This window comes from Pistacia vera, unplaced genomic scaffold (genome assembly GCF_008641045.1).
Source record: "Pistacia vera cultivar Batoury unplaced genomic scaffold, PisVer_v2 Contig190, whole genome shotgun sequence".
NCBI lineage: Eukaryota > Viridiplantae > Streptophyta > Magnoliopsida > Sapindales > Anacardiaceae > Pistacia > Pistacia vera.
Genome location: NW_022195991.1, coordinates 1,227,240 through 1,240,062, shown reverse-complemented (window position 1 = coordinate 1,240,062; position 12,823 = coordinate 1,227,240).

Here is a 12,823-nt window from a genome sequence, read left to right as displayed (position 1 = left end):
CGCCAAACGCGTATGTCATCGCAGTCGCGATGTACATCGCGTGCCGCGAGAGTGGCTTGGGCGAGCTACCGGCAGCAGAGCTTGGCGTCGCATACTTTCTTAAGAAAAGTAAGGACAAGGACTCCTATTACTTGTCCCGGTGACCTACCATCGCCGAAGGGATACATAGCTATCCCAGCAACGCGGGGGCCTATGAGACGAAGTTCTTCTTTTTCTGCTACGACGGCCACTGCCACTTTCAAAACCCAAGTAGGTTCTTCTTCGCTAGGTTCATTGGCTGTAGGCCTCCTTTTATTCTAACGACCTGCATTCTTTTGCAGTTAACAAGACGACCAGCCAAGACTTGCACACCGACCAGGACAGGCTCGTGTCTTTTGGAGTCCTCCTCAAAGAAAGCTAGGACGCGAGGAAGCTCGTGACGACCGCGAACTTGCGAAAGTACGATTTTCTTAGTGAGAACGCGTCTTTAGAGTCCCCAGAATGTAAGTTACACTGATCCCCTTCTGGTCGTAGAATAGTTTTTGTTTGGTTACTAACGTACTTACATGCAGCGACCATGCCTCCGAAAGAGTCCGGACAACCCCGACGAGCACCATTCAATTTCCCCCGATCGAGGAGAGAAAGGGAGGCCTAAGCTGCTCTCCCCACGACGGTACAACCGACGCGAACTGCCGTGCCTTCCCAGACTCGTCCTGAGCAAGAAGCGACTATAACAGAACAGGTCGCACAACCACCACCTGTTCACCCGAAGCGGAAGGCTCCGGCCCAGCGGTCAAAGAAGAAGAAGCAGATTCAGGCCGACGAGTCAGAGACCGAGTCTGAGGAAGAACCACTGAGGTCGAGGTGGGACTTCAGAAGGAGGTCAGGCAAGGAACCCGAGGAAGAGATGGTGGCCGCCGACAAGGCGAAGGACACACTAGTGCTAGACGCACTTGGGAACCTACTTGAATACCTGCAGCCGATAGTCTACTCTCTACTTGAGTGTAGGCTATCGGAGTCATATGATCAGTTCGTCGATTCGGGCGACGTCGACCTGATGACCACGTCGTTTCAACATTTAAGCAAGGTAAACGAATTGTTCTTGTAAGAATGTCTGCCTTCTGCGTTCTAACTCTTTTTTGCTCGCAGGCTCTGCTCGCCATGAGAATTTCCTTGGAAAAGGCTCGCCTAGGGGCCGCGAAGGGAGAAAACGACCTGAAAGATGAGATCGCGAAGCTCAAACAGAGCCTAAACAACGTCGAGTCGGAAAGAGCACTGTCCACTGAGGCAGCGAACAGATATCTGAACCAGAAGTTGGCCGCTATGCGGACAGTTGACTTCCAAAAAGCGGAGCTTGAGCGACGTGCGGAGAAAATAAAAGAGCTCCAGAGGACAACAGCTAGGCTCTCCAAGGAGGTCGGAGAGAAAGACCAAGAGCTCCAGACGACCTTCACACGGGCTCAGCGAGCAGAGCAAAAGAGAGAGGCCTCTGAAAACGAAAAGCTAGCTCTCGAAGCTGAACTCCAGGAGAGTCGGGGAAAAATTGCTTCCCTGACCGAAGAAATACGGATTCAGTCCGAGGAGATCGAGGATAAGGCCGCCGACTGGGCGATCGGGTCCATTTATACGCTGCGACCAAAGAACTCAGATCTGGATATGTCCGACCTCCCACCAGGGTAGCAAGAGACCTTGCAGATCTTGGCGAGGGAAGTTGATGAAGCAGCAGCAGCCGCCGCCCGGGGATCCGACCAGGCAGAAGGTTCGGGTCTTGCTTCGAAGGATCCCTCCACCGACCAGGCATAACGTAATGAGACCCCCCCTTTTTGGAATTAACAGGGTCTTAACAATTTTTGTTGTACATAAATGAGAATACATTTAGCTTTCAATTGTTGTTCGCTTTATCATATATGAGTGTTATTTACAATTTAGTTTATTTACATAGGCAATATTATACGCGAATTGCTACAAGCGAGCAGAATAAATTCGAACTGTTGTAAGCGAACAGAATAATACTTTACAATAAAAAGGAACTAACAAAATCAAACTAATTTATAACGAGGGTTGAGTTCTGGATTACTGATAGTATGGTCGAAGGTGCTTGGCATTCCAAGCTCGGGGTACTTTGGAACCGTTCAACCTTTTGAGATGGTAAGTCCCCGGTCTGATCACCTTGTCGACTCGGTATGGACCATCCCAGTTAGGTCCTAATACCCCCGCACTTGGTTCCCTGGTTCCAATGGGAACTTCTTTTAGCACAAGGTCTCCAACCTGGAAGTCTATTCGCTTGACCTTTGAATCGAAGAACCTCTTCGCACGTTGCTGGTAGGCTGCTATCCTTAGCGAAGCCTTGGTGCAGTGCTCTTCAACAAGATCCAGACTCGCCCTCATAAGTGCTTCGTTTTCAACCTCATCGTACAAGTCTCTCCGAAGAGAACCAGTTCCCACCTCCACGGGAATCATTGCTTCACAGCCATAGGCTAGCGAAAAGGGCGTCTCTGAGGTGGAGGTTCTTGGAGTTGTCCTGTATGCCCATAAGACTTCGGGGAGATCGTCGGCCCAATTTTCCTTAGCTACCCCAAGTTTGGCCTTTAGAGTGTGCTTGATGGTCTTGTTGACAGCTTCAACTTGGCCATTTGCTTGCGGTCTGGCGACTGAGGCAAATTTTTTATGAATGCCCAGCTCGTCGCAGAAGAACTTGAACTCCTTGTTGTCGAATTGTTTCCCATTATCCGAAATAAGGGTGTGAGGAATTCCGTAGCGGCACACTATGTTCTTGAAAACGAAGTCTTTTAGCTTTCTGGTCGTGATCGTTGCCAGTGGTTCAGCTTCCACCCATTTTGTGAAATAATCTACCGCGACCACGGCATATTTAACTCCTCCCTTTTCGACCGGCGTGGGGCCGATAAGGTCGATCCCCCACATAGAAAATGGCCAGGGGCTAGACATCGTTACCAATTCGTGAGAGGGGGCTCGTGGAATGTTCGCAAACCTCTGACACTTATCACACCTCTTGATAAACTTGTGGGCATCTTCTTGGATTCGGGGCCAATAATATCCTTGGCGAACAACCTTGTTCGCGAGAGATCGTGCGGCGGTGTGATTACCGCATATCCCTTCATGGATTTCTCTCATGATATAATCTGCCTCTTCGCTGGTTACACATTGGAGGAGAGGGGCACTGAATCCCTTCCTGTACAGCTGATCCACGATGAGCGTGTAACGAGCAGATCTTGTTCGCAGGACCCGTGCCTCGATCTTGTCATCGGGCAAGATGCTATCCTTGAGATACCTGTAAACGGGCGTCATCCAGGAGTTTGATTGTGTTACATTCACGGCATGTTCGATTGAACTGATGCTCGGGGTCTCGATGAATCGAACAGGAATGCTATCAGGTGCCTCAAAGTCCAACGACGAGGCTATTTTTGCCAAGGCGTCAGCCACAGAGTTGCTATCTCTAGGGATCTGGGTGATCATGAAATGCTTGAACTGCTCGAGCGCGGCCTTGGCTTCTTTTAGGTAACGGATCATGTTCTCTTCCTTGGCTTGGTATTCTCCTAGGATTTGGTTGACGACCAGCATAGAGTCGTTGTGAACGCTGATTGTGGTTGCGCCCATTTCTCTGGCCAACCGTAATTCGACGAGCAGAGATTCGTACTCAGCTTTGTTGTTGGTCACCTTGAATCCGAACTGCAGGATGCCGTGAATGCGAGCCCCTTCAGGACTCAACAGGAGGAGGCCTGCTCCTGCCCTTTTTCGGGTCGATCATCCGTCGACATAGAGGTTCCAGGTCGATAGGTTCTGGATGCTCTCTTGGATGACTTCACTGGGCTGTTGGTCTGACTCATTCGGGAGATAGGAGAATTCTGAAATAAAGTCAGCGACAGCTTGTCCTTTGATGGTCGACCTGGGCTTGTACTTCAGGTCAAACTGGCTTAATTCCATTACCCATTTGAGCAGTTTACCCAAGGCTTCCGGCTTTTGGAGGACCTATCTGAGGGGGTAATTAGTCATTACATGGATTGTATGGGCGTGGAAGTAAGGTCGTAGCTTTCTGGAAGCGATCAGCAGAGCATAAGCTAACCGTTCCATTTCAGGATACCGCATCTCGGCATCCGACAGACGCTTGCTCGCATAGTAGACAGGCCATTGAACTTTTTCTTCTTCTCGAACTAGGGCTGCACTGACCGCGGACTGCGAGACGGACAGGTATAGAGGCAAAATCTCTTGTAGGAGAGGCTTAGAGAGGAGAGGTGGCTTCCCGAGGTGTTCTTTTATACTTTGGAACGCCTGTTCACATTCGGGAGTCCATTCGAACTTCTTATTGGCCTTCAAAACATTGAAAAACGGCAAACAACGATCTGTTAGTCTCGATATGAAGCAGCTTAGTGCAGCTATTCGCCCATTTAGGCTCATGACCTACTTTTTGCTAGTCAGACTCTCCATATCAAGCAGAGCTTGAATCTTCTCAGGGTTTATTTCTATCCCTCGCTGATTAACCATGTATCCTAGGGACTTTCTTGATGATACCCCGAATGAACACTTGAGAGGATTCAGTTTCATTCTGTAGAGCCGAAGGATGTCAAACATCTCAGCGAGATGTTCAATGTGTTCTGAGGCGACCTGGGATTTGACCAGCATGTCGTCCACATAGACCTCAATTGTTCTTCCGATCTGGTCAGAGAACATTCGGTTAACCAGCCGCTGGTAGGTTACGCCAGCATTCTTGAGGCCGAAAGGCATAACTTTTTAACAGTACAGTCCCCGGTCTGTAATGAAGGACGTGTGTTCCTCGTCTGGGCCATACATAGGGATCTGATTGTATCCCAAGTATGCATCCATGAAACTTAGCAGCTCGTGCCCCGAGGTGGCATCCACGAGCTGGTCGATTCTCGGCAGAGGGAAGCTGTCTTTCTGGCAGGCCTTGTTGAGGTCGCTAAAATCAACGCAGGTCTGCCATTTTCCGTTTGGCTTCTTCACCAGTACCCGGTTGGCAACCCACGTCGGGTAGAGTGCCTCTCGAATGGATCCGTTTCGGATGAGGTTTTCCACTTCTGATTTCAATGCAGTATACCGCTCCGAATCCATTACTCTTCTTTTTTGGCGAACTGGCTTGGTCTCGCTGTTGATATTTAACGCATGGCAAATAACGTCCGGGCTGATCCCGACCATATCTGCATGCGACCAAGCAAACACGTCGATGTTTTCCCTGAGGAAACCTGTCAGTTCGTTAGCGAGCTAGGGGTTGAGATTTTTACCGACTCTTAACACCCTGCTTGACTCTTTCTGGTCGACCTGAACTTCAGTCAGGTCCTCAATTGGCCCATTGGAGGGGTAGTCTTGAATGCGAGGGTCTAGGTTGTCCTCAACCGGGCCAGGTCATGGATCGATCCTGTTGATCGCCATGGCCTGGCGAGGTGCATTTCGTGGAATGCCCTTTCCTTTGTGCGCCATCTGGACTGATTTTACATAGTAGTCACGCGATGCGCGCTGAGTGCCGCTGACTTCCCCGATCCCCGTCGGGGTGGGGAACTTCATTTTCAGATGGTAAATTGAAGTGACCGCTTTGAACTGTCTTAGTAGAGGTCACCCAAGGATCCTATTAAAGGCTGACGGGCAGTCCACCACTAAGAATTCAATCATTCTGGTCACTTCGTCAAAATCGCCCAGCGTGACTAGGAGTGAGATTGTTCCTTTGGGGAGTAGATGGTCTCCTGTGAATCCGTATAGCGGGAACGAGGCAGGCTTTAGGTCGGCCTCGTCCAAATTCATCCTTTCGAAGGTGGATGCGAACAGGATATTCACAGCACTCCCGTTATCCATCAACATTCTCTGGGTGTTATAGCGCCTTATCAGGGGAGTGATTACAAGGGCGTCATCGTGGGGATGGTGTAACCTGGCCGCATCCTGCTCGGAGAAGGAAATCTCCTCCTCCCGACGAACCTTTTGTGGTCGTCGATCCGTACTTATCACTCTAATGGGGTCATGATGAGCTTCACGAGCATACCTTTCTTGGGCACCTCGTGAATTTCCAGCGAATTGCGGTCCCCCGAAAATCAAGTTGAGACCGAGCACCCCTTTCTAATCGCGATGCTTCTTACTTGGCTCCCCTCGATCTTTTTCTTTTGAGGGAGCAGAGTCATCGATGTATTCCTTGAAGTGCCCCTTCTTGATAAGTTCTTCGATTGCTTGTTTCAAGGCTCGGCACTCATCAGTATGGTGCCCATTGTCCCGATGATAGCAACAGTACTTTTTATTATTTCTAGCTATCGCAGGGGTTTTCATGGGTTCGGGTTCTCCGAGCAGACTGGCTTCTTCGGATTTATCAAGAATGGCAAATACAGAGGCATTCAGTGGAGTATATTAGGGCCTGTCGCGGTCACGATGAGGAACCGGGGCATAGGATTTGTTGTGCTCGTAGCAGGGTTTCTTTCCTTTTCGCTGATCGTCAATGTCTCCTTTGCGATCAGCTCTTCTACTTTCTCCCCGACCAGACATACTGCCCGAAGATCCGTGATTGCGACGTCGTAGTGTCGCCAATGAATTTTCTATGCGGAGGTACTTTTCCGCGAGGTTATAGAATCTGGTGAGGGAAACATCGTCCTCAGCCTATAATTCTTTCCACAGGTCAGTTTACGGGCGAACTCCGGCTATTATGAGAGTTCGGATTGACTCTTCGGGGGCGTGAGCCACCTTGTTGAGTTCCCTGTGGAAACGGTCGATATAAGATTGTAGGGACTCATCCCTTTCTTGCCTTATATTGCTGAGATAGCTCTAAGGCATCGAGAACTTTCGATTTGCTTGGAAATGCCGTAGGAACGTCGTGCTCATCTGAGGCCACGAACTGATCGTTCCCGCTGGGAGTGACCTTAGCCACCGCTTGGCATGAGAGGTTAGAGTCACAGCCAGGCAACGGCATTTTGCAAGATCCGAAACCTGGTGGAGCTCCATCAGGTCATTGAACTCATACAAATGATCTTGCGGGTCATGGTTCCCATCGAACGGCCGCATGTCGGGCATTTTGAAACCTGGTGGGAGTGGAGCAACTAACACTTCGAGAGAGAAGGGGGATGCAGAGGCGACCTGGGCCTGCTCGTTCTGCTGCTCTCTCAGCCTGTCCAGAGCTCACTGTAACTCCTCAATTTGCGGTAACGGAGCCAGTTGGGGATTGCTTTCACCCATGCAAGTCCGGCCCTCGTGATTACGATTCAGGAGAGTCCGAAGGTCAGACTCCTCTTAGCCTCGGCCGGCGTTTCCAGCTGCTCTCGACACACGCTGGCTAGAGGCGTGTGAAGGCGATGGATAGTGCGAGGTATTTTCACGACCCTCGCGGTGGTACGAACCGCCCCGCGAGGTGTAAAGACCATCCTCACAATAGCGATCAGGATCGTTCCACTGGCGGTGATAAGAATCGCCCCGCCCAACACTTTTGTTTGGGTTCACCTGCAACGTGGCATGGGACAGCTCGGGATTTATTTTTTCACCGAGTCTCAGTTTTGCCGGCGCCCTGCTCAGGACACGGTTTGTGTTCGCTGGCCCTTTGGAGCCTGTAGGCTTGCTTTTTGCCACTTGCTTACCCTTACGTCTACACGCTGCAGTGCTCGCGGCACGGGCTATTTCCCTTTGCCACGCTTTCACGTGACCTGCAGGCGTTTTTGGCGGTTGCACCGCCCCAACTGTTCTAGATCTGTTGCTGTAGGACCAGTAGGTTAGAGATTCTCCTGATGAAGGATGAACACTAAATCTGGCCCTCTTTCTCGCGCCAAACTGTTGATGCGTAATTTTTGGCACCAACTAATCGACACGTGCGTAACGTTGATTGGTCAAGAGACACACGTGATTATGGGTTGAATGTAGAGTAAATACAATGAGAGCCTTTTAAAGTGGTTCGGATGCTAAGGTAGCAAGTCCTATGTCCACTGATTTGTATTAATATAGTGGGTCAGGTCGCAACAGCGGACTAACTTACAAATGATTGGTAAAAAGTAAATACAAAGTTATCAGAGAGAGAGAGCTAATTCTAAATGTAAAATAGCCGAATCCCCTTAATGAAGAGGTCTTCCCCTTTTTATAGTGAGGTGAGTGCAAGTAATCATCATTAAATCCATGGGTTGGTGTGAATGTCAGGATTAAATCCGTCTTTATGTCACATTTCCCACCTTCCAAACTGATTTCACGCGATTTGGAGCAGGGAGAGGGACACGTGGGAGCTCCGTAGCTATTGACAGGCCTGACGTGTGCTTACCGTTCTGATGGGAGCAGGTCCCATCCCCCCCCCCCCATCACGTGATTTCGTACGTCAGCCCTTGATTTCCCAGGCGTAACACACTTGTTTCTACTTTTAATCTGAATTCATCATACTAAGAAATTGTCAAAATGAATCTCAGTTTTCTCTATGTATTCAGTACTGTTACATGGCCATAACATGCGCAGACTTTATTCCATCTTAGGAATTCAGATTAATTTTACAACAATGTATATATTTTGGATTTATTAATATCATAAAATTAACAATTTGAAATAAAAAAAAAAAAAAAAAAAAGACACTTCCAGAATTGAAACCAACAACATGCTCAACAAACATACACATACACAGACAAAGACATCAACTCAAATACAAAACCATGACCAGAAGTACTAAGTTCTTTTCTGTTACATATGAAAGTCGACTCACGTGATAAGGGAGAGGAAAACTGAAATTATTCCATGAAATATCTAAATAAAACATCTTATTAAGGTTTCCAAAATCCGTAAGCTGCTCTAGCTTTAGTATTGATGATGGGACTTGACCGATTAAAATATTGCCATTGAACGACAAAGCAGTGAGTCGAGTGAGGTTCCCAATTGAGGCTGGAATTGGCCCTTTGAAATGATAATAGGAAAGAAATATTCCTTCCAAGAATTTTGAGTTTCCAATTTTATCTGGTATTTCTCCTTTAAATTTTGTGTGAGAGAGATCCAACAACCTAAGAGGAGAATTCCCATTAGATCAACGTATAGATGCAAAAAATCTACCGTCATGAAAATAGGGTCTGATCCCATGAGGTTGAGGCTACTGACAATCTACTAGACCAGCACACATGAAAGGACAAGCGTGAAGCTTACGGAAAACACCGGGGTGGTGTTTGCCGTAGGCACTCCGACGCTCAAGTCAGCAAGGCTAAAAGAGATTATTTGATAAGAATAAAGGAGAAGAATGATTACCATGAGTCTTGTCGGAGGCTAGGACTACAGCGGAGGCGTCGAGTTCTTGAGAACAAGAACTTTAGGAGCAAATAAATGGTTTTGAGTAGTATAGATTGACTATGGGAGATTCCTCCCATAATGAGAGGGCAGACCTCTGTTTTTATAGTGAATCTAAGGGGTTGGAATCCTAGTAGGACACTAAGTCCTATTTTGGGACATAATCCCTAGCAGGACAGAAATATGATTTCTTGACTTTACGGGGGCGTTTGGTTCAGGAATGTTAAATTACTGGGAATGTTGGATTACTGGAAAGATATATTACCTTGGAAGATTACTGGGAATCTTTAAGAAAATGTGTTTGGTTTTTGGTGGGTATGTTATATTAATATGTTTGGTTATGGGGAATAAATTGGTGGGTATGTTATTTAAATTACTAAATTGTCCCCCTTTTAAATATTAATATAATATTATTTTTATTATTAATTTTTGAATAATTCTTTTAATCCCCAATATTTCAGATTTAGCTAAAACACCCCCGCTTATATAAAACTTTAATTTATGACAAAATCACCCCCAGCTCTTGCCGCCACCGTAAACCACCGTCGGAAGTTTCCGAAAGTCCCCGTGAGTACCTCGCCGTGACCAAGAGGCTCCGATATGGTTGTTTCTAGCCATATTGATGGCCGAAAATGGCCATATCAGGCCAGATCCCTGGCCATTATCGGCCAGATCTGGGCGAGATCTGGCCGTTAACAGCCATGGACCTGGCTGTTAATGGCCAGATCTCGCCCAGACCTGGCCGTTAATGGCCAGTTCCATCGATCTGGACGGAAATGGCCAGAATAGTTCTGGCCATTTCCGGCCAGATCTTGCCTGATATGGCCGTTTTAGACCATCAATATGGCCGAAAACGGCCATATAGAAGCCTCCCATAGAATCCCGTTCTTATTTAGGGACTCTGGCAATTTTCTGGCAGCGTTCTGTGGTGGTTGGCTCGCTGTCGGCAGTGGTGGCTAGGTGGCAGTGGTGGTGGTGGTGGTGGCTAGGATCAAGTGGTGGTCTATAAATTATTTTAAATATAAGGGCATTATTGTCTAAAATTTTAATTAAACAAGGGTAAAATTGAAATAGGATATTAATGTAAATTTGTTTTAAAGTAGGGGTATTATTGTCCAAAATTTTTATTAATAAGGGATAAAATTGTAACAAAAAAAGATAACCCTGGTAATCTCAGAATACCTAAGAAAATGGAGGTAATCAGATTATCTCTGATATTACCAATAGTAACCACTATTGGTATTTGAAGATTATCGGTATCTTATATTGCTTGACAACCAAACATGGTAATCAAGTAATATAAGATGACATAACCCCAATAATCCCACATATCCCCCAACCAAACGCCCCCTATCAAGTTAAGTTTAATAGTTTGAGTAAGATTTGGAATCTTAGTAGAAGAGGAAATAGAATGGGATTCTGATTTCCTATTTATAGACTGTTGCAAGCTAATGGGCTGAAACCCAATTTAGCTTAACTTATAGGATAGCTCAACTCATAGAGTGGGTAGTTCACAAGGTGATTTTAAGCATAGGCCCAATTGGGATTGGGCTGAGGCCTTGGGCCGTGACATGTTTATTTCGTTATTGGGTCTCATCATGCTCAAGACGATTTTTGGCCCTAACACAATGTTGGCAAATAAATCGAGTGTGTGAAGGTTTGGTAGGCAAGAACCATCAGATGCGGTTCTCCCTTCCAGTCAGTATGTCGAGTGAGAGATATGTAATCGAAGAAGATAAGTTCAATAGCAAATTAGTAAAAACCAAAGATATATTTTTATCTTTCAGATAAAGAAAACTTAATCTTGTAAGGTTTTGGACTAGCAACGCGAAAGTTTGTTGCTCAAAGCTCAGCCCATAGGAATCACAAAGATCAAGTGAAATAAATTTAAATAGGTGAAATATTTTAGAAGGTATGAGGCTAGAAAATCCAAAAAGAGAGAGGTTAAGATGCGTCAAATCTTTGAACCAACCAAAGGCAGATAATAATAGGGAAACATCAAATTGATTATAATCAATATTAAGCGTTTTAAGGTGTGAAAGTTTGAAGAGAGTGTTGTTGTTGAGGATGGTGTCACTCAAACAACTGGAACTAAGGTCCAACCCAATTACCTTACCTGCTACATTATGACAGGTTACTCCTTCCCATAAGCAGCAATCTCTACCCTTCACCTGTAACACCACGACCCATAGTCGACCTAACACTGTCTAGATATTATCCACTTTGATAGCTTGGGTGGCTCGACTTCAAAGCCTAACCCCTTACGATTTTGTTTTCAAGACCAAGAACCCTTGTTTAAGCCCAAAATGCATTTTGACATTTGAGAGATCTCTTGGTATTTAACTAGCTTAGGTATCTCTTTCCCTCAAACAACATCTCCCCCGCCCACACCCACCCCCCCCCCCCCCCCCCCCCCGCCCGGGGCTCTCAAATAATCCAATGTCCTCACTGCGATCCCTCTTCGGTCAGGCGAGACCTCTTGACCATCCGTACACTTCTGGTTGAGATTGGCTCTGATACCTCCGCACACCTCCAATTGGGATTGGCACTAATACCAATTGTGGGCTTGGATTGGCTCTTATACCAATTGTAACACCCCTACACACTTCCGGTTGGGATTGACTCTGATATCAATTGAAACAACCCAGCCCACAGCCGACCCATCACTATCAAGATATTGTGTCCAATACTATTAAAATATTGTCCGCTTTGGCAACTTGGGTGGCTCGACTCTGAGGCCCAACCTCTCACGGTTTTGTTTTTAGGCCCAAAAACTCTTGCTTAAGCTCAAAACACATCCCCCTCACGGTTTTGTTTTTTGGCCCAAACACCCTCGGTTAAGCCCAAAACACATCTTGACATTTGGGGGAATCCCTTAGTATTTAACCAGCTCAGACCCCTCCTTCCCAAGCAATGTGGGATGTCTCATCACCTAAGAGAGTGTCTTAGGATTACAATGATATTTAACAGAAGAAGACACATTAACATCAAATGCATTGGCGTTGTTAAATTGGAGCAAGACAATACTCTCTTTGGGGTTGCAAATAATTGTTGAATCAACTTCAAAACCAGCATGCAAGAAGGAGATGAGGAGACAGTGAACTTGATAATGAAATTTGAATTCCATAATTCTCTCTCTGAAAAATCAAAAGGAAATGACAAGGAGATGAGACTCATATATATGTTATTTATTAGTCTTATCCATATTCTTAACAGGACAGTTGTGTCTCCATTGCCAAGCAATATCACAAGTTTGAATGCTAGAATCCTTTGTGCATATATATGAACAATAAAGACAACATGCTGCAATTGCAAGTCTGTGAAGACCCACTATCAAACCTTTTGACTCTCATCTAAACACTTTATTAGTATTGCATTTACACCACCAGAGTACTTTTCGACTGTCAGTAACAATGTGATAAAAGAGATTGGGTTAGTGATGAGACCATTAGATATTTGGTATACAATAAGAAATCCAAGAGAAGCAAGTAGGAGATTAGGTGGGGGATTTTGTGCGTAACAAGAAGATTCCAACGTATGAGGTGTTAGGGTGAGGTGCTAAAAAATCAGTTTTGGGATGGACAGATGGCCGCAAGATATGGGA